General features: G+C 43.0%; 1 long non-coding RNA gene across 9 annotated transcripts in view; it reads right to left on the reverse strand.

Moving 5' to 3' along the window:
- Positions 1-3,713: 3,713 nt before the first annotated feature.
- Positions 3,714-18,393, reverse strand: part of LOC146870240 (uncharacterized) — a 72,115-nt gene continuing 57,435 nt past the window's right edge. For 6 of the 9 annotated variants that reach the window (XR_014970130.1, XR_014970114.1, XR_014970122.1 and 3 more), the window contains one exon: positions 16,033-16,463. This is a non-coding gene — a long non-coding RNA (uncharacterized LOC146870240). The other 3 variants (XR_014970097.1, XR_014970092.1, XR_014970126.1) reach the window with 2 other exon arrangements.

The following is an 18,393-nucleotide window of genomic DNA, read 5'->3' on the forward strand; positions in this document are numbered from 1 at the left end:
GAGTAAGCAGAAGTGCCTGGTTGGGGGCGGGGGGTAGGCGGTCGTGCTTGAGGAGGAGTGGCTTACCCACTGTTGTGGGTACTGACTGTTTGGTCAGCCCCCGGAGCCGACCAAACAGTCAGTACCCACAACAGTGGGCAAGCCACTCCCCCCTGCCCTCGAGCACGACCGCCTACTCTCCCTTTTTATCTATGTAGGAGAAAATGGCATGGCTGTAGCGCTCTCACCTGCGCCTCACCAATCACAACGCTGCCATTGCAGCGTTATGATCTGTGGAGGGGAGGGAGGGAGGCTGCCTTTCCAGATAACGAGGAGGGACGTCGGAATTGGCGCAGGATGGCGGGAGTCGGGACTCAGAACCATCCAGAAGGTAAGCTGAGTAAGTTTTAATTTTATATTTTTATTTAATTAAATCCCTCCCACCTCCCCCCATCCCTCCCGTGATGACCCCATTAGCACCCCCCACTCCTCCCCCCGTAATGCCGTCCGCGATTGACTTGGCGTAGGGGTGAGTGTTATTGATGTGATAAGATTATTTTTGTTGCACGTTTTAGAGTGAAAGACTTTGGGGTATAAAGCTGGGAGTGCGTTGTTTTCATGCAACTTAACCAGTTCAAAATGATGAGTGTTTGCTTCCACAAACGTAATTATAATAATTACTAGAATGTGTTGCCACAGAGGGAACGGCAATAATTGTCAGTTTGCGTGAGACCAGACGGGCTTGTTTATTTTCAGTGACAAAATAAGTGACGCAGCAGACACAGCGTGGGCAAGCAGCCCCATGAACAGCATCCCTCTGGAGTTAATGTGCGTTGAACACGTTAGGAAGCATTAGTGGCTGTGACACATTGCGTGGGCCTCTGCACGGATAACCTGTGCTACTGCCACGCGCGGTCCACCTTTGTGTGTTTTACTGTATTTGCTTTCGAGGAGTAGCATCGGACCAGCCTCACACAGTATGTTAAATGTCTTTGTTAAGATAGGTTGCACCTTACCTGGCACATTTTTCACTGAAATTTCCACCGCCTGACTTCTGCAAAATGACAACTAATGTTTTTTCTCTGGGCATTCGAGATGAGTGTTAATGCTGTTTGCGAAAGGTGTGGGTGAAAGTGGATGATTGCAGCACCAATAGACAATTACATGCACTGGCTCTTTAATGTATGCCGGTGTATATAGTACAGGACTTGTGGAGCTCTGACCTAGCAATGAGGCAACTGAGAATTGAACAAGGGTAAAAATAGGAAGGGAACGATACAGACACGGAAGAGCTCCCAGGGAATATTTCTACGCTATGGTTTAGAGGTAGAAGGGGAAGGCAGGAGATACGGGAAATTCAGGAAAATTTGTTTTGTTGGCCCAAGTACGGGCCATTATTAAAAAAAAGTAATCTTCTTCGTTTTGTTTATCTTCACAACATCTCTTACCATTTACGCTACCAATGAATGTTTGCTGGAAGTTTCTTGCAATTGTTTCAAACTTTTAGCTTTCTGGAGCATCATCAATGTACAATTTCAGTGATTAGCTCAGACTTTAACTCTCTGAAAAACTCTGTAACCAAGGCAGCTCACTTCTTTGTATCCTAATTATTCAGATCACTGCTTAAATTGGGCTGGTAGTGTAGTATATTCACAAGTGCAATATTGCAGTGATGTACGGTTTTATTGATCATGGGTGGAAGCCGGCTTTTTGTTTAGGATTATGGGAGGTTCCAGATTTGATTTGTAGATGCGTCAAAAACTCTAACTTTGAGAAAATGTGTCTCTCCAAATGTTTACCTGTATGAAAAGGTGGCTGCAAACCAGGATAATATGCAAAAGGGGACGCAGTGCTTACCTCCTACACAGTGCCCCAAAGTCCAAACAGTTCGATATAGTATTGTGTGCTAAGGTAAATAAAATAAGTTTTACAATATGTGCCAGGACACAAAGCCCATCGCTGTTCCTGTGCCAGAAGGAACCAGGCAAATGTCAGTACTGCGATTGCGAACAAATTGAATGTAAGCCTAGCAGGAGTGCTGCTCAACCTTCATGCTTTCTCAAATTTGCTTACAAATGCACCATTTGCCCACTCTTTTTTCAAAATTTTCTCGGGTGAGAACCCCCCCGTATGTGGTTCGCGTTTGCTCGCCGCAGTGCAGTACGAGAATTGTTTACGCCCTACCACTTTCAAATGTCACCAGCCCCCACTGGCGGCGGCTCTGTGATAGATTGCGGTGGGCAGGGGTCCGTGGGGGCTCCTGAGTGGGTGTTCTTCACGGTCGTGGTGGTGTCTTCAATGGTGGCAGGTTTCCAGGTGATGATGGTCGACTGGTTGTTGGTTGTGGAGAGGGTGGTGGTGTCCAGAGTCTGTTTGCTGAAGTTGTCGTAGAGGGCCTTAATTTCCAGGTGGAAGTAGGAGCTGAGCTTGTTGCAGAGGTCCTGAGATGGAGTGACGTCTGTGGTTTCAATGGGAGGTTTGGTGAACTGCTGTATGACATTGAAGAGTTCTTTTGAGTTACTTGCGTTGGTGTGTATTTTGTTCTTGATGAAGGTCCGCTTGGTGGCTCTTATGCGCGGTGGTATTCGTTCATGGCATTCCTGTAGTTGTTCTGGTCTTCGGTGGTTTTCCTGTTCCGCCAGAGTTTCTTGAGGCGTCTGCAGGAGCGCTTTTCTTCTTGGAGGTCGTGGAGAACCAGGCGGCCTTCAGGGGGCATTGTTTGCCGGGGTGGCAGAGGGGTGCGAGCTTGTCTGAACAGCCAGCGGTCCAGCAGTGTAGTTCTTTGGCTGCGGTGCTGTTGTCGGTCGTGGCGCAGGTGGGGTCGTGGAGGAGGGTGGTGTTGAGGTTTTCCTCTGTGATCTTGCTCTAGTTCCTTCGTGGCAGGCACAGGCCGGTTTGTGTGCGATGGTGGTGTTGAATGTGAAGTGTATGCAGTGGTGGTCTGTCCAGAGGGGCTGCGTCGTGTGGCTGAAGTGGATGTTTGTCCCTCCTGCGACGATGGGATTGTGGGTGTGTCCGGCTCTATGAGTGGGGGTGGTGACAAGCTGCTTCAGTCCGAGGTTGGGGAAGTTTTCAAGGAGGATGGTGAATTCGGGGTCGCTGTGGCTGTCGAGGTGGAAGTTCAGGTCTCCGATGAGAATGTAGTCTGTGGAGGTGATGGCATGGGGTGCGACAAGGTCGGCAATGGTGGTGGCGGAGGAGGCGTGAGGTCCGGGGGGTCTGTAGACGAGGGTCCCGCCCAGCGTGGTTCTGGGGCTGATTTGGATCTGGAAGTGGAGGTGCTTTGTGTTGGAGTGGGGCTCGCTCATGCTGGAGGTGGAGAGTCGGAGGGAGCTCTTGTGTGTGATGGCGAGTCCTCCTCCTGGGCAGTGGGGGTGGTCATTTCTCTGGATCTTGTATTGCTGCAGATCGGCGCATATAAAATCTCCCTGCTTCCACGGACAGAGTAAATCTACAGTCACACGCACATACATACATCATACGCTAGGGCCCATCACACTAAATTCACGCTATTACTCTATCCACACTGAATATAGGAGAGAAAACCTAAACCAATCTGCATCTACAATGAGGTCAATGCGACCTTAATGATATTGCCCTGAGTCATGATTTTAAACATAGGAAATACATTTCAAAACTCAATAGATTGACAAGAAATGAACACCCGACACTGGAATTCAAACAAATGCTTGTTTATCTAAATTAATTCAAATGAAAAGTCAATCATTAGCAAAATCATTATTCTCCTAGTTACCTATTCTAGCTAAAAGGGTCAGGACAGGTCTCTCGGTAAAGTCTCTCGAGCCGCCGTCCTCAGCATAGGAAACGTCCAAACGCGATGACCACAAGGAAAGAATGAACGAACCCAGACCCTCTCTAGTCTAGCATTTTATAGGAAAAATAGCAAACAAAAAGTTACAAACAAATGTTGAATATCCGTTGAGCCGCTGAGCAGAGCGAGCAGGAAAGGATGTCACTCAGTTACATTTAGAAAACCTCCGCTCAGGAAAAATCACAAAAATAAAAAAAGACGGAAGAAGGAAACTCGAGTTTGCAAATGTTACTTTCGCAAATGTTCTTCCTTGATATCTTAGCAGAGCCACCGCAGACTGGTCATTGTTCATTGTGGCTTTATCCTTGTCCAAGGACAGCTGGAATCGTTCCCAGTGCTACTGTCCTCACGGAAAACTTTCTACCCAGGCAGAAGCTGTGGTCAGGTGACTCTCGACCATGTTCAGCAAGGCCTCTCGTCAAAATTCAATCACTCGAGTGCAGGCTGTAAAAGGCAGCCATCTTGTTTTAGGCCAAAACGGACCATCTTAATTAAAAGAAACACAAAACAACGTTACCTAAGCATAATGATTAAACAGTGTTAATCCCCACTAATACCCTTATGTGTATGTAATTATCTAGCCTTCTGCAACGCAATAAAGCATTAGTACACGTTATTTTAAAAGCATAAACATGAAACAAATAGCACTTTTACAACACTCATTTAGTAAAACCGCACATTATTATTAAGCAACATATATGCATCCCACGTGTAGTTATTTCCTCTCATTACTAATATTGATTAGTTCAGACTTTAACAAAACAAACTATTAATTAGTGTTTTCAAATTATTAATTTTAATCATAACATATAAACAAAACTGGAGCTCAAAACACGTTACATTTTCAACAGAAAACTCTGCTCCAGCAATCCCCCCTTTGGTGATATCTTATCACCACAAAAACCAACCCGAAAAAAAAAATGTTGTCCCATTTTTAGGAGAAATTGGAAATGTCTTTTATAACACAACATTAAACACCAGACTCCCTCACATCATCCCTCTTTGACTCAAAATAAACACTCTCCCTCAATTCTTCTAATTCTATTTCTTGTGGGTCTCTTTTTAATCTCTTTTGTTTCTTGCCAATATTTCCTCTAATTATTCTCTTTTTCCCTCCCCTGTTTTTATAACACAAACACCCCAATCTTAGTATCAATAAAGCAACAATTACGCATGTCAAAGGAAATAAAATTTTACCAATAAAGGTACTACCTATCTTAGCAATAAAACTCTTAACAGCAACTATCTTATTAGCTATTTTAGTCCAGATACTTTCAGCTTCAAGTGGTACTAATTCTTCATGCAAATCAGTGATATTTTTGATATAGACCTTTAGGTCTTTCCTTTCATCAGGAATGTAAGTGCAACAATGTTGAACTTTCAGCATTCCACAGACTCCACCCTCCTTGGCCAATAGAATATCAAGGGCAAGTCGATTTTGCATAGACATGGCACGTACGGCAATCATCTCTGTATTTACCTAAAGAAACCCTCCAGCGGTACTTGTCGATAAGCGATCCACCACTGTTGACAGTTTCCGAATACCATATGCATTCAATGAAATTCCCACTGCTGGAATTAAAGCTCCAAATATATCACCAACTATTTCTGACCAAGTTTCTCTCTTAAAACGTGTTAGTAAATTAATATGTTCTACATCTTCTATTCTATCTATATGGAAAATCTTTGGAAAGACCAGGCCCACATAACACGTGCCATACCAATGGTCAGGCAACTTGTAATAAGCCTTGTTTCCACAAACATAATATACTCCTGGGAAAACTGGATCTTCTCCACCTTTAAAACCCCATCCTGTTGCAATGAAGTATGTATCATGACACTCACTAGTCCCAACAAAATATGTATCATATTGGGATTTCCTTCTGCTAATGCATAGTTTACCCTTCTGTGGTGCATCTAAAGCCAAAGTTGGACTAGCCCCATTCCTCAATTCCTTTCCCATTTCAATATCCCAAATTGTCTCACTCACTTTATATTTCCCTGCCTTTTCATGCATGCTCATTCTCCTTTCCTCTACCATGTTTAGGAAAGCCTTCTCCTCTTCTTTCAAACTGCAAGTTAAATTGTTTTTAAAAATGTAATCTAATGTTAATTCTTCTTTCTCAATAAAAATCTCACCAAAAATGTTAGCTTCTTTAGCTGGATTCAGCTTTTGGTTCATAGGCAATTGCCCAAAAATGTTATCTTTATTAGACATCTCATAATCTATTTTCCCTAACAAATAAAAAACACTACTTAACACACTACATGAAATTCCATACGTAGCTGGTAAATGGTGATAAGTAACACCTTCTGAAACGGATGCAGGTAATTGCATGCAGACGTAGCAATCCCTAACTTCCATTGTCTTTACGTATTCGTACAATAACTTTGAAAAAACATTGCTAGAAAAATCATTAATTGACCTATCTTTATGTATGTAAATGTTACTAATTCTAGTTGGAACTACTTTTTGTGAACTCTTCTCTACATTAGTCACATTCTCAGTATGTATTCCAAAATGGTCTATTGTAACTCTAAAAGTAACTAGTAAAGCTAATACACCCCATAATAGCATTAATAATCCAGTACAGCAGCAGCACATTCTACACCATCTTTTCAAGAAGGCACATCTACTTTGATTATTTTCTGTGTTAGCCATTTTACTACTTTGGCAGTGTCTTTTGACTTAGCCTCTCTACTCCACTACTGAGTTTTTAGAACTCTAGATTATTTCAAACAGCTAATTTCAGATTTTCTCTTTTCACTTTTCTCCAAGTGACTCCTTTAGTTCACTCAATTTGGATTTTCATCACTTTTCACTTCTTCTTCAGCAACATCAAATTGTATCAAATCTTCAACAACATCCTGTGCATCTGACTCTTCTCCAATGTCAGTCAAGATAACTTTCAGGATTCCAACAGATTTTCCCTCTCCCTCAACCACTTTTCTCAAGATCCCCTCCGGATTGACTTGACTCTCTGCCTCTTCTTCGTCTCCTTCAGGCAGTGCCACATAAGTCCATTTCGGTGACCTGTACTTTTGGTTGGGTTTTCTAATTCTTTTGATCTCCTCTGGTTCTTTTGATTTCTTTTGCTCCTCTTCCTTCGCTTGATTTTGACTCGACACCTCGTTCACTTGTTCAGCTTTCGATGAATCCACTCGTGTCAGCCGATACCTCAGCCTCTTTATCCTGTTAGGCCAAAGGTCACCTCTTACACTCCTTTTTGGTCTCACTTCTTTATTATTTCTTTCTCTGATCCAAGTTCTCTTTCTCAGAACTCGACCCTCTGATTTCTCATTTTCACTCTCATCTGATTCTGTCTCATTTGCCTCTTGTTCTTCAGCAGTTTTCTTTCGCTCCACAGTCCTTTCCACCACTGATTGAGACTTCCCTATCTCTGTCCCTCCTCGGGTCTCCAACACGCAATCTTCTTGCTGTCTACTTGTCCCTTCACCTAGCTTATCAGAAATGTTCCCTACACCTCCTCGGGGGTCTTCCGCAATCTGTCCCTCTCTATCTTCTTCTGACCCTGCTTCCTCAGGTGTAATCTCAAGTGGATTTTCAACCTCCTCATCTGATTCAGGAGTAGTCCCTGTGGAATTGCTCTTTTCTCTTCTTTCTTCTCCACTGCTTGTTGGAACTTCAGGCACTCTTACAGAATCCGATCTTTCCCCTGAAACTCTCAATGTTTCTCCTGACGCCTCTCTTGGAAAGAAAGAATCACCTGACTCTCTTTCTCCTTCAGCTCTTTCAGGATTCTTCCTCCTTCTCACTAGCTCAGTTTCTTCATCATCACTCGAATCTGACTCTTCAAAATACTCTTTACCAGTCCCATCCTTTGGATTTGGAACTCTCAGAGTATGACTCGCATGCACCCAGTTTGTCACACCGGCACACTTTACTGCAGTTGTCGTAGTCAGAATAACTTGTCTCGGCCTTCCCCACCTTGGAACCAAGCAATTTCTTCTTCTGTGTACCTTAATCCTCACCCAGTCCCCTGGACTCAAATCATGGGCTTGCTTCTTCTCAAGTGTGGTAGCGTCTTCTCCAACCTGGTGAAACACAGAATGAACTGCGTCAGCCAGGCCTTTACAGTAATCCAAAATCATGTCATCAGTTATTGTCATCAACTTGTTGACAGGCACAAATGCATGTCTCATTGCACGTCCCATTAAGATTTCGTGCGGACTCAAACCTGTGGTTCTATCTGGAGTAGACCTAATAGTCATCAGCACTAGAGGCAAGACATCAGGCCATTTCATTCCAGTAGCTAAACACATCTTACCAATTCGGTTTTTTATTGTGCCGTTCATCTGCTCAACAACTCCAGAAGCCTCTGGTCTGTATGCACAATGTAACTTCTGCTGTATGCTTAATGCTTCACAAATTAAACCCATGAGCTCATTGTAGAAGTGTCCACCTCTATCAGACTCAATTGTCACTGGGAACCCGTACCTAGGAATCAACTCTCTCAACAGTAATTTTGCAACTGTTATTCCATCATTTCTCCTAGTCGGATAGGCCTCCACCCATCTTGAGAATAAACAGACTACCACTAGAACATACCTCAATTTGTTCACTTGAGGCATCTCAATGAAATCTATTTGCATTCTGGTAAAAGGACCTCCTTCTCTGCCTATTGTTCCTAGACTCACCACTGTCTTTTTCCCAGTAATGATCTGTTGACAAATCAAACATCTTTGACGGATGCTTTCTGCAATCAACCTGAACTTTGCATTATACCAGGTTTGCTTGAATGACCTAATCATCGCATCCCTCCCCAGATGTCCCTGGCCATGATACATTCTTGCCATTGTCGACAACATAGAGTTAGGCATGACTGGTCTACCATCTCTATAGATCCAAACATGATCCGTCTCTCTTGGGGCACAACCTGCCTTGATCCAATTTCTCATTTCTTCATTTCCTGCCTCATCCTGCAACTGTTTCACTTCATCCCACGTTTCTAGGACATTAGTAAACATCACAGAACAAAAAGACATTTCCCTTTCTTGTGCCCTATTAATCGAATGATTATTTTTCGCACAATACTGCGCTATGTCATTGGCAAACCGATTACCAAGAGTAACAAAATCATTTCCTTGTCCATGAGCAGCACACTTCACAACTGCTAACTCTTTAGGCAGCTGTATCGCCTCAAGCAACTTCCCAATCACTTCAGCATTCTTTATTGGAGTCCCACTCGATGTCAAGAAACCTCTCTGTAGCCAAAGCTGGCCAAAGTCATGAACGACTCCAAATCCATACTGGCTATCAGTCATCACAGTCACTCTCAGATTCTTCCCATTCTTGCAAGCTTTTGTCAATGCCACCAATTCAGCCACTTGAGCAGATCTCACTCCTTTCAAAGGCGAAGCTTCCATAACTTCTGAAACCTTGCACACTGCATATGCTGCACTTAGCACACCATCATCAGTCCTTAGACATGATCCATCCACAAACAACACATGATCACTCTCAGGCAACGGTAAATCTCTTATGTCTGGTCTTGGTTTTGTGCAGTAATCAAGCACATCCAAACAATCATGATCAACATCATCTCCAACATTCACATTATCAGCATCTGGTAACAACGATGCTGGATTCACATTCACACATCTCTCAAGAGTCACATTTGATGCTCCCAGAATGATTTTCTCATATTTAGTCAGCCGCATATGTGACATGTACTGAGTCCTGCTTCTTGTCAAAAGAATAGCCACATCATGAGGTACGAATACCCTTACAGGATATCCCATTATTATTCCCTCACTCTGTTCCAAGCTTCTGCATGTAGCAGCTACTGCTTTCAGACAACCTGGCAAACCCACAGCTACGGGATCAAGTGTTGATGAGAAGTACGCAATCGGCCTTCTCAGTTGTCCATGTTTCTGAATTAACACTGAAAGTGCACATCCATTTCTCTCACTGCAATACAACTCAAACTCTTTTTCATAGTCTGGCATTCCCAAAGCAGGTGCTTCACACATTCTGCTCTTCAACTCTTCAAATGCTGCCATTTGTTCTCCGTCCAGTTCCAATAGGTCTCTCACCTCACTTTTAGTCAATTTAATCAGTGGCTTTGCTATCAGGGAGAAATTACTTATCCACTGACGACAATAACCCACCATCCCCAGAAACATCCTCACTTCTCTCTGGGTCATTGGGGCTCTCATTCCTCTGATAATTTTGATCCTGTCATCGTCACCTTTCTCAGACCCTTTTCAATATTGTGTCCAAGATAATGCACCTCTTTCTTGCAAAACTGCAATTTGGCTGGAGATACCTTTAATCCTCCATCTGCCAGATGATTCAGTAAAGCTATGATATCTACTTCACAAGCCTCACGCGTCTTCGATGCCACAAGTAAGTCATCAATGTATTGCACTTACACTGAGCTTTCAGGCATGATCAAACTCTCCAATGATTTCTTCAATAACTGATTAAATATCGAAGGACTCTCTGTATACCCCTGTGGGATACGACACCATGCTAAAATACGCTGGCCAAACCGAAATGCAAAAATTGGCTGGCTGTCATGATGCAATGGAATTGAAAAGAAAGCATGACACAAATCAATCACCGTATACCACTCAGCATCATGAGGAATCTGATACAAAATCACTGAAGGATTTGGCACAATGGGACAACATGCCACCACAATTTTGTTAACTTTTCTCAAATCTTGTACAATCCTGAACTTTCCATTAGGTTTCTTCAGCCCCATTATCGGTGAATTACACGGGCTACTCAGTATTTCTCTCAAAACACCCTGTTGAATCATCTTGTCAATTATAGGAGTTATTCCCTCAATTATCTCTGGTGTCAATCTGTACTGAGGAATATTAGGATAAACAATCCCCTCTTTCACTGAAATTTTTACTGGATCTACATTATTCATCAATCCCACATCTTCTCCAGTAAAATCCCAAACTGCTGTTTTCACTGTGTGTCTCAACTCCTGAGGCAAATCATCTGGATTAAACACTACATATGTACCAACAATCTCACTCTCTCTATTATCTAGAGTCATCCGGTACAAAACATCCTCATCTGGTGTCTCAAAAGCTATTCCATCAGGAGTACAAAAAATTGTACAATTCATCTTGCACAATAGATCCCTACCTAACAAGTTCATTGGACTAGTGACACAGACAACAAATCTGTGCATGTCTGAAAATTTCCCTATTCTCACCCTTACTGGTTCAGTAAGACGAGTCTTAATCTGTGTATTGGCTACACCAACCACTTGGATTGCTTCGTCCGAGAGAGGAAGATTTCTAATATCTGCTGACCTGACAGTTGATCTCGTCGCTCCTGTGTCTACCAAAAAAGTAACACTCTCCCCATTTATTTTCCCATCTACAAATGGTCCTGCCTGGTCTATTTCTAGAGTTGCACCAAGGATGCACTGTTCCTCCTCTCTTCGGCACCGTCAATAGTCCCCTTCAGATTCACTCCCCTCATTCTTTAACCAGTACTGTTGTACCAGGTTAGAACGTCTCGGTTTGTTTACCTGCTCATCATTGTAGAATCCTGAGTCCTGGTTATACTTTTGAGACCCTCTATTCTGCGGCAAGGGCGGTTTTGGCTCTTGACTCTGCTCTCTGACAACCTTCTGCTGTTGCTGCTGTTGGTTACACCCCTCGTTCTGCACCTGTTGATTTAAGGGTTTATTTTCATTACTCACTAATGATGGATTGGTACACTCGGATCTCCAATGCCCCAATTGTCCACAGTTGTGACAAGGGAACTTCTTCTTGGCCTCTTCTAAATTTCCCTTTCCTTTTCCTGCATATCTGGGTCTATTCCCTGGATTATTTGCCTGCTCCACCAACTGTGCTTCTTGTCTCTCAGCAACTTTCACCTGTGCCCACATTGCTTTCTCTTTCAGCTTTCTCTGTTTTGCCTCAATCTCATCACTGAAGTATTTTGCATGTCTCAAGATTTCATCAATCTTTTTACTCTGCCAATCAACTGTGTGCTCACGTATTCTCTCACTGATTTCAGGTCTCAGGCCATATACAAATCTGTATACAAAATGACTCAAATCCTTGTCACCCAGATGTTCATCTCCACTGAACTGTTTAAAAGCCAGTATCAGCCTTTCGTAAAAAGCATGAACTGATTATTTTGCTTCCTGATGTGTCCGATCTATCTTAACCCAGTCTGTCTCTTTCGGGGGTACTTTATTTTTCAGGAACACAATAACCTGCTCGTATTTTTTCATTACCTCTGGATCTGGTGCTCCTGTTTTCTGATCTCTTGGATACTCTTTTGCAGGCCAATCTATAACTATTTTACATTCAGCCCACAAGTCTGCTGGAACAATAATATCAAACACACTATTCAGGTCAATCCACAGCACTTTTGACAATTTTACAAACCTGTCTACCTGCCTATACCACTCGACGGGCTTTTCTCTCAGTCGAGGGAAATCATTCGTAAATGACAAAATATCCTGTCTAGTCCATGGGACATGTACATATCCTCCTCCGGGAATCTCTCTCATAGGATAAGCATCCACTGTTTTCTCTTTTTCTCTCACAGGAAAAGGTGAATAAGTCCTGTCCCCTGAATCTTCCCTTTTCTTGTACCATCTATCCTTCCACTTTTCTACATCACCCCATTTTCGCAATAAGGCAATCATTTCCTTAATCTGTCCTGTTCTACCAGCACCATTTAGATTTTCAATATCCTTGTCGGTGAAATCCATCCTGTAAGACTTCTGCAAAGCTTTCACCTTATCCATGTCAACTCCTTGTTCACCCGCTATTGCCTTTAACCTGTCATGTGTACTCTTAGCCCTCCAGGTGATGCTTTTGCACATAAATAACAATTCTCCATCATGATGATTTTTGAGTATATCTGTAGGAATTGTTCCTGCAATAAGCTCCTCCAATTCTATGCGCATCCTGGCTACATCAATTGCCTGTGAATCTTTATCCTTCTTTTGAAGAACTTTCAACCAATCATTCAAATCTTCAGCTGTTATTTCTGTAGACTTTTTCACTGCACCCACTTGTTCTGTCATCCTCTGTGGTTCCAAAATTGTTCCTCCCAAACAACCAGTATTCAATCCTGAATTAGGCTGCACATCTGATCCTCCACTACATGTGTCATGTCTCGACTCTATCAAATTATTTCCTCCCGTTCTCATTCCCGATTCCTCCAAAGAACAAGTACCAACCAAACCATTTCCAACATAGGGAACCGTCAAGCCATTTTCACCCATTCTTTGCTTATCAAAAATAGGCACTACCGGACCAATAGTTACAGGCACCGTAACTGCTTCAAGATTTTTCGTCAGCTCTCTTTTTTTCTCAGTCAGTTCAGATGTGGTTCTGGCTAATTATCTTGTTTTCTCATCACTGACTCGATTGTCTCTCTCTCTCTCTCTCTCTCTCTCTTTCCGTGAAAGAGCTACCACTTTTCAGATCAGGTGTCACAACCTCTGTTTTAATAATTCGCAAAGTATCTCTTATCGGAGTAGCAACTGGCGTGCTCTCTTCTGGTTCTGGTCTATATGGAGGTGGTCTTTTGTAAATCATGTCATCCAAGACCTCATCCTCATAATCATTAACTCCATACCTTCTCACCTCTGAATCAGGCATCTTTTCTGAACCCTTCCTCCCTTCCTGTTCTTCAACTGTCCTCATAGGATATAATCCCTCTGACATACTAGCATCTCGCCATCTCCTCATTCGATCATGATGAGTTTCACGATCATATTTCCTCCCAAAAAAGTACCTATAATTGCCTCCACTCTGCTTTTCTCGCTCATGCACCTCATCTTCCCATTCCACCAACGCCTCGAACTGTGTCGGCCTTGGTCTAGGCTCTAGACACATCATCTTTTCCCGTAAATTTCTCAACACGGCCAAATTAAATGAACCATGTTCCGGGAACGCTAAGACACCATCTTCCTTAGTATACTTAGCCCAGTTATCTAACCAAATACAGGTATGATACCCATATTTCGCAACCATGAAGGATGCAGGAGTTCTCGTTGGAGGTAGCAATTCACCCTCTCTGGTTATTATGTGCTTATCCTTGTCGAACCACTTCTTTATTTTACCAAACAAGGATTTCTTCTTCTTTTCTTCCGACTGGTAATACATTTTAATGTTTACCAATATTCTCTAGTCTCTTCCGCAACTGTACGATCTTTTGTCCAATAACAGCGTGACTCACACCAACGCACCAATCCTGGAGCGTCTACGTCACTCTGTACTCCTTCCAATCCCTGCGCGGCTCACACTAACACACCAATCCCAGCGCGAGCACTGTTCTGATCCACTACCCAATCAGAGCGCGGTTTGTATGACGTCAGCAGTCACTGCAGTCGCTTCTGCTCCTGTCTCCTGTCACTCGTCTACCCCTCCTTTGCAAAAGCCTTCTCAGTAGACTTCGTTTCAAATTCCACAAATCTATTAGTTACAACATATAAACATCTCCATTGTCTGTTTCGCTAACCACAGAATAGCAAAGAAAATCTTTTTCACAAGAATCCCGCTTTTCTCTAGAACAGCGCTTACCTCTGCTCCACTACGGAATAATTACTCTCGTTGACACAGTAGCACATTCCCTACTCTGCCCTTCTATCATGCATCCATTAACTGTTTCCTCTAGGACTGCTCCAAAGAGTCTTACAATCAACTAAATGCTCATAGATTCACGCACTTTCACACCAGAAAATGTAGCACATGCACACAGAATCCTGCCTTTCCCGAGAACAGCGAACAGTCTGTCCCACTACAGAATTATAACACACGTTAACCAAGCAGCGCTTACCTCTGCCCAGTCCTTCAGACAAGCTCAGAGAATACCTATTACTCCTCCCGCGATAAGCTTTAACGGCAAACCTTACGGATCCCTGGGACTTATGACCAGAGTTTCACAGATAACCTTCGCTACCATACACACTCCTTTTATACCGAAAATATGTCCCTAATAGTAACACACGACGATGTCACTGATTCCGAACCCAGACAATGTGACGCGCAACTTCAATTGTCACACGTTTTTCCTGCATACGTACAGGTAATTCCAACAATCCCGTCTTTCCCGAGAGCAGCACGCACTTCCCTCTGCCCTACTACGGAACCGTCACCAGCTCCCAAATTCCAGAAGCTCTACATAAAACTCAATACAACGACTTCCACATATAGTATTAGTACATATACCAACATCAATCAATAATCAATGAATCAAAAGCCTATGTACAAACCATCTAATCAGATCAAGACAATAATCAAACCATCATACTGCTACCAGGAAACTGCTGCAGATCGGTGCATATAAAATCTCCCTGCTTCCACGGACAGAGTAAATCTACAGTCACACGCACATACATACATCATACGTTAGGGCCCATCACACTAAATTCACACTATTACTCTATCCACACTGAATATAGGAGAGAAAACCTAAACCAATCTGCATCTCCAATGAGGTCAATGCGACCTTAATGATATTGCCCTGAGTCGTGATTTTAAACATAGGAAATACATTTCAAAACTCAATAGATTGACCAGAAATGAACACCCGACACTGGAATTCAAACAAATGCTTGTTTATCTAAATTAATTCAAATGAAAAGTCAATCATTAGCAAAATCATTATTCTCATAGTTACCTATTCTAGCTAAAAGGGTCAGGACAGGTCTCTCGGTAAAGTCTCTTGAGCCGCCGTCCTCAGCATAGGAAACGTCCAAACGCGATGACCACAAGGAAAGAATGAACGAACCCAGACCCTCTCTAGTCTAGCAATTTATAGCAAAAATAGCAAACAAAAAGTTACAAACAAATGTTGAATATCCGTTGAGCCGCTGAGCAGAGCGAGCAGGAAAGAATGTCACTCAGTTACATTTAGAAAACCTCCGCTCAGGAAAAATCACAAAAATAAAAAAAGACGGAAGAAGGAAACTCGAGTTTGCAAATGTTACTTTCGCAAATGTTCTTCCTTGATATCTTAGCAGAGCCACCGCAGACTGGTCATTGTTCATTGTGGCTTTATCCTTGTCCAAGGACAGCTGGAATCGTTCCCAGTGCTACTGTCCTCACGGAAAACTTTCTACCCAGGCAGAAGCTGTGGTCAGGTGACTCTCGACCATGTTCAGCAAGGCCTCTCGTCAAAATTCAATCACTCGAGTGCAGGCTGTAAAAGGCAGCCATCTTGTTTTAGGCCAAAACGGACCATCTTAATTAAAAGAAACACAAAACAACGTTACCTCAGCATAATGATTAAACAGTGTTAATCCCCACTAATACCCTTATGTGTATGTAATTATCTAGCCTTCTGCAACGCAATAAAGCATTAGTACACGTTATTTTAAAAGCATAAACATGAAACAAATAGCACTTTTACAACACTCATTTAGTAAAACCGCACATTATTATTAAGCAACATATATGCATCCCACGTGTAGTTATTTCCTCTCATTAGTAATATTGATTAGTTCAGACTTTAACAAAACAAACTATTAATTAGTGTTTTCAAATTATTAATTTTAATCATAACATATAAACAAAACTGGAGCTCAAAACACGTTAAATTTTCAACAGAAAACTCTGCTCCAGCAGTATCCGTCAGGGATGGCGATGGTGATGTCGGGGGTGGGGGTAGAGGTGGAGTTGGTCCAGGTTTCTGTGGAGAAAGAAACATCGGGAGAGAGTGTGTTGAGCAGGTCCCAGATCCCTATGGTGTGTCTGTGCAAGGAGCATACATTGAGGAGGATGCACTTCAGGGCTTTGGTGGTGATGGCGTTCGGCAATGGTTCGGCAGTCGTGGGGGCGCTTTTGATGGTGAAGGATTGTCAGCAGTGTCGGCAGGAAAACTGGCCATGGGTGGTGTTAGGTGTAGCACTTTGGCAGTCATTGTTTCTCCCGGGGCAGAGAGCATGGAGGGCGGTGGAGTTGTAGTGATGGAAGGTCATAGAGCCAGGGTTCCTGGCGCTTGCCGCAGTCAGGTCGCAGACGGGCTTGCCTAAGGTGCACCCACCACACGCATCAGCTGTACAACCACGCAGCGGCCGCCATTAGGTAGGGGAGGGGGGAGGGATGTGCAGCTGGTAGGCGGGGAAGGGGTCACAGGGGCAGAGGTGTCAGCGGTACTGGGGGAAAATAAAAAGATCTTTACTCCCAACTCCGCACGTTTCTGACACACTTAGCAGTTCAATCATAACTTTAACCGGGTTCCTATTCTTAGGAAAAGTTAACAAAACCGCCAGGAAAATTAAGGCTGAAAGATTTTCACCGGGGTTCCAATGCTTGTTGTAAAATAAAACTGGAGGTCCCTCATATCTGCCGCTGCACTTCATGCTACTGATTTCAACTCCCAACTTACAGCCTGGATCATACATTTTTGGGTAAATAATGCACAGATTTCATAATGCTACCCTCAAGTCCTTCCCATGCAACCCGTTGGTCCATTGCCAGCACCTCTGCTCCATATAAGGTCTGCAAAATTACCTTGACCAAAATTACTTGACTTAGTGGCTTGAAAGAACAGCCACCATATTTTTGATCGATATACGTTATAGACTACCTACTTCCGACAACAATGTAAACCGCTAACTGGCTAGATATTTGTCCCATCTCAGATCGTCAGAGAAAATCCTCCCCAAATATTTATACTCTCAGACCTGCTCTAGCCGCATATTTTCCAAAACCCATGAGAAGCTCTTTTTCTGCTTACTAAAAATCTTTGTTTTTTTTTTGTTTTCTCAGTGTTGCTCGTTAATTTATTGTCATGACAGTAAGAACTTAGCTCATTTAACTTGCGTTGCAGGCCAATATGCGTAACATCCAAGACCACCCAATCATCCGCATACATAAGTCAGCTGACATGCCTTCCCCCTATTTTGGAAAATCTGTGAGTAGACCCCAAAACTCACATTGGGCAAATGTCGGCTATGAACAAACTAAACAACAGAAGTGCTAAAACACATCCCTTGCATCAACCATTTTCTACCAGGATTCTCCTCAACAAGCTACCTGACCCATGATAAATGTGGATCCAGTTATTACTGTGGAGGTTTATCAGGAGATCCAACAGGGCCACAGATATTTGCCACTGTTGGAGTTGAGACCATAGTGTCTCTCTGTCCACCCTGTTTAATGCCGTCTGAAAGTCAAAGAAGAAGCAACGAAGACCTCCTACCAACTCCATTGACCTACTTGCGACACCCCACAGGGTGAAACAGTGATCCATTGTTGAATTTTTTGCCAAGATCCTCCCTGTTACACCAGGATTAACCCAGTATCTAAAGCCCAAGTGACAAAATGCTTTAATAGGGTTTGGGCAAATAACTTGGAGGTACTGTCCAAAAGTGATATTAAACGATAATTACCAGGTTGGTCAGATTTACCTTTTTTATGAATGGGCTTTAGTATAGCTCCCTTTCACTATTTTGCGAGAATACATGCACACTGGACAAATTTGCCCAGCTTGCAGTTACAGAGGCCTTTAATCTTCTTATGCTGGTTAAATCTGGCTCCCCTTCTGACCCTTGCCCGATAACGATATTAAAGTTAGTGGCAGAACCGGTCTTCCGAGTCTTGACCCCCATTTTTAG

This window comes from Triturus cristatus, chromosome 1_1, assembly GCF_964204655.1.
Source record: "Triturus cristatus chromosome 1_1, aTriCri1.1, whole genome shotgun sequence".
In the NCBI taxonomy this organism is placed as follows: Eukaryota; Metazoa; Chordata; class Amphibia; order Caudata; family Salamandridae; genus Triturus; species Triturus cristatus.